Genomic DNA, 5174 nt, shown 5'->3' on the forward strand with positions numbered 1-5174 from the left:
GCCCCCCCCCCCTTCAGTCTTACCGACCGGATACTGTCGGGCATATCTGGGTGTTGGCCTCCCCTTCGGTTTAACTGATCGGATATTGTCGAGCATATCTGGGTGCTGGCCTCCCCTTCGGTCAAACCAACCGGATACTGCCGAGCATATCTGGGTGCTGGCCCACCTTTCGGTCATACTGACCGGATACAGGGTCTATTTCACCCCTACCACTACCACACAATATCATAGCATACTATTACATAAAACATAATAGATAATGGCATACCAAACAATTATCACACAGACAATCATCTAACTTCAAACTCCTACTAGTGGGTCGGCCTTGGTGCTTTAGACCCACTGCTACCAGGAAGGTAACTCACCTCGAATACTGGAATGTAGCTAGAAATCCTCGACTCCGAACGTCAACCCAACTCAAGTTCCTAAACATGAAAGATTTCCTTAATTACCCTTTCATACTCAAAACCCCTTACGGATCAACTTTGGTCAAAGTCAAAGTCAACGCTCCGAGTTGAATCGACACGTCGAGTTTGTCCTTCAACTCGCCGAGTTCTCAAGAATTATAAAATCGTGGAATCGCCATCCAACTCGTCGAGTTTTCCTCCAACTCGTCGAGTTCCTCCTTGACTCACAGAGTCGCGATATCCTGAGTCGACTCGTCGAGCTTCTCCTTTAACTCGTTGAGTCCCTCTTTTCCCGCAAAGTCGGGACATTTTCAGAACAACTCGTCGAGTTCTCTTATGAACTCAACAAGTTCCTCAATTTGTGAACTTTCTTAATGCATTAAGTCTCTATTCTTCAAATCAAGGCCCTATCTTGTGGATCCAAGTTGGAAATACCCATTAAGAACCTCTCACCAAGGCATAAACTCAAACCCTACCCTAAAAGGGATTAGATTCAACTCCAAAAACCTTCACAACTTCAAGATAGACCATGAGGTCATAGATATGGGCTCTAGGGACAGTTTCGTCACGTAAAGCTCCCATCTTTACTTGCATGCAAGTTCTAATGGGGCTTAGAAGACCAAAATGGCGGTCTAAACGTTGCATGGGGCTTCCATGGCCCTAAAGTTGGCACCTTTATGCCACGAAGTCCCCTCAATACTATAAATCTGAAGGTTTTTCCCAAGTGGGATGTCCAAATCCCAACCATCAATAAATTGGACCAAAACATGAAGCAATACATCCCAAAACTAGATCTAAGTATGCTTTAAACAAGGTTGAAGCTTTATACCTCAGATGAACCCAAAATAAAGCCCAAATTTTGGATCTACAACTCTTCTACACGTCCTTGCTACTTCTTCTATCTCCTTCTTCTTTAAAACCACCAAGAATTCACAAAGTTAGCTCAAAACTCTGAAAGATGCCTTAGGGTTTTGTGATTAGGTTTTGGATAGTGCAGGATGGAAATGAGGCCAATTTATTTGGGTTAGGTTGTTTAAATAGGGTGCAAAACCCTGTAATTAGGGTTTCATTTAAACCAGCCTACTCGTCGAGTTGAGGCCTCTCAACTCATCAAGTAGGTTTTCCCAAAACTTGCGGTCCAAGTCGTTTCTACTCGACGAGTTTGGGCTACCAACTTGTTCAGTGGCTCTGTAAAAATGAATGATTTACAAGTTTAAATACATACCAGAAACCAGGCATTACATATATCCATATGGTTGTGTATTTTATGTTCTGGATAGATATGCATGCTAAAATATAGGTTAAGGATATGCTCATGAATTACATGCTAGAATTGTCTTATTTGTATAGATGTCTCATACATAATTAGAATCTAATAGCCTTAGAATTTGAGTTGGCCTTATGACATGTTCCTTGTCTAGTTTTGGTTTTAGGTTAGAGACACTTATTTAAATGTCTACTTTATTCTAGATTATGTACGGCTTCGCATTTGTGAGACATTTCAAGAGATACTTGTGGCAACTTTGTTCAACTTGCAGGTATATGGGAGAGAAAATTCTAGAGAGAGTCTAGGAAGTGTAGTACTATGTATATTGTTAGACTGATGCATGTGTGATAGGTATTTAGTGGAGTGGTACGAAGTGACTTAGGAGTCTTAGAACAATCCTTAGAGAAAGCATTAATAGGTGTGGAGGTTAAAATATGGGCTCGTGCTACCGAAAGAATAAAATTCGTACTTAGGTTAAGGAAGTGTTACAAGAATACCAAGGAACTAGTAAGTGGATATGTATAGTGTAGGTTAGCATTGTGCATTGATTATGATATGTTCCTATTATCTTTCATATTCGGTATGGTGACTATTTCGTGATGAAGGATCAGATTTGGTATGGCAGTGTGTTGGATTAGGTATCTAAGCCCATAATTATATTTGGTATGTACTTGACCCGATAGTAGCATGGTCCTTTTGGGTTGCCTTCACCAAGGCAACTTGACTGGATGATTAATGGAGAGAGTAGATATTATGGTTTATTAATATATTACAAGAACAATATATTAAAAGAGAAATCGTATTTTTTTTAAATTAATATTAGTCAAATAATTAATTAAGAATTTATTTTGTGGCTAAAAGAGATTAATTAAATAAAGGGGACTGGAATTGCAATTATAAGATAATTGGATTTTGGGCTGTGAAACCCTAAGGATTAAGGGGGACGATTTTAAGGGTGGAAGCCCACCTAGAAATCGACCAAGGCCTCATTCTGGAAGGTTCCTTGGACTGCTTAAGGCCTAAGTTATCCAATTAGGGTTTTGACTGAATCCCTAGCATCACACCTATATAAAGGACCCCAAGGCTTAGGATTTCGGCTACCAGTTGTTCCCTAAAGTTCATAGAGTTGAAATTAAGCCTCCATTCCCTCTCTCTAAGATCATCTTCTTGCCTTGGTGTTTGTAAGCCATTAGAGGTATTACAATTGTGATACTAAAGCTCTTGGAGTTGAAGATTCTTGCAACAATCAAAAGGTAATCTTCTAAACTTGTATTTAGTTATAGATCTCGAATTTGTATGCTAGAATTAGGAATTGCAAGATTTTGATGATTTTCATGTACAATAGAGAAACCTAGATCCAAAGCTTTAGGGTTTTGCATGCGCACCATAGGATTTGCAGTAAGCCAGACCATCTTAAGGCTGATTTGTTGGATTAGTGTCTAAGTCCATAACTATTTTGGTATGTACTTGACCCGATGGTGCATGGTCCTTTTGGGTTGCCTTCACCAAAGCAACTTGAATGGAGAAATAAATAAAGAGAGAGAGGTTATTATGATTTATTAATATGTTATAAGAATAATATATTAAAGGAGAAATCATATTTGTTTAATTAATATTGGTCAATAATTAATTAAGAATTAATTTTGTGATCAAGTGTAATTAATTAAACTAGAGGGGCTGAATTGTAATTATGTGATAGTTACAAAATAAGGTAAGGATTATCTTATATATATGGTGAACGAATTTGAGGTGTAAATCCCTTAGAATTCGACTAGGATAAGGGTTTCTAGGACTTATCTTATGGTTGCTTGGTGGACAAGCAACTAGATAAGGATAAGGACTAAAACCCTAATCTTTACACCTATATAAACCCCCTAGGGCTTAGGAATTCGTCCAACCCTTCCCAAGAAGTCCTAAGGACGAATTCTAACCTCCCTTCTCTCTTTTTATACCTTCTCCACTTGCTTATGGTGTTTGTAAGCCATTAGAGGAGTGACACTTGTGACTCTCAGCTTTCCAAGGTCAATTCAAGGAGGAATTGGATTGTTATTGCTATATAACAATCAAGGTATGTTCTTAAACCTAATTACATGTGAATTCTGATTTCCATATGCTAGAATTAGGGTTCAAAGTCTTGGATTCAAAGTATGTACAATAGAGAAACCTAGATCCAAGCTTTAGGGTTTGTATGAGCACATAGGATGTCTTATGACCAAAACCCATCATGATTATCCGCAGAGAGCAGAAGGGGTGGTTTTAGATCCAACACCTTTAGTTTGGCAGTTATCAGATGGGCATCAGGGGACAAATGAGGTCCCCATGGTCAGGGTTAGAGTTATCTAGCTTCTTTAGAGCAGGCGAGTGCAACATCTGCCAATGTCATCGGCACATTTACATTTATTTTTCTTTGTTTTGTTGTAATCCTTGATGATTTAGTGAATAGTATTTATTTTAATCGATTATGGATCTACGTTAGAATGATTAATTATGGTTGATTTGCTTGTTGTTGTGGGATTATAAACGTAAATTAGTATTTATTAGCCATTGATTGAAGAATTTGTGTAACATCCATTCTAGGTATGAGTTTATGTTTTGTAAGCCTAAGTAGAAGAGTTGGGTTTTGACCATGGCGTGGTGCCATCAGGAGCTCAAAACCTTAACGTTCATATCTTTATCCCTATTTAAGGAATGTTAGGGATAGGGTTTCTTCCCAACCCCAGCCTCCATCTTTCTAAAACATTTCCTCCAAACCCTAGCTTCCCTTCTTATGTTTTAAGCATTTTATGTGTGTTGTGGCATTTTATAGGAAGAAGCACCACCCCTTGGAGTTTGAGGGTGTGTTGTAGAAGATCCAGCACCTTGGTTACCTTCTGGACCTTTGTAAGTGCTCAAGTTCTCAACTTTATGGTTTTAAGTTCATAGATCTAGAATTTTGAGTCCTTTTGTTGGATTTGGATGAATTTTATGGAACAACTCCAGGAAAATCTTGCAACTTTACCAATATAGACTATCCCTTAAGTGTTTTATCTTTTAGATCTTGAACGAGGGAGTGTTTTAGGACCATGAAAAGAATATAGGTCTCATTTTTACTGTTTTGACCTAGAATGGTGAAAGACATGCATGGGGTGTGAATATCCATAAAGTGATGGTTTTTATGTGTAACATCCCAAGTTCATAAGCAAGATTTCGAGGGTGTAAAGTGTAAATGGGAAGGTGGACTCGGCGAGTTGGATCAACCAGGAAGGCTGACGTTAACCAGGACTGAGACTTGGACCAAGAGTTTACCAGTTGATTTCCAAGGGTATGTTGGTAATTTGGGTTATGATGGTGATGGTTTCATTGGAGTGATAGGTGGTGGTGTTCGTGGCGGTGATCGAGAGTTTTGATTCTATCCTTCCAGCTCGGCAGGTGCAAGGTGAGTTATCCTCACTATACTCAAGGGTCTAAGGCACCAAGGCCAACCCTTTGATTTGTATTTGAGATAGTTACATTGTGATATG

This window comes from Lactuca serriola, chromosome 7 (assembly GCF_051521515.1).
Source record: "Lactuca serriola cultivar US96UC23 chromosome 7, Lser_US96UC23_V15, whole genome shotgun sequence".
Taxonomy (NCBI): domain Eukaryota; kingdom Viridiplantae; phylum Streptophyta; class Magnoliopsida; order Asterales; family Asteraceae; genus Lactuca; species Lactuca serriola.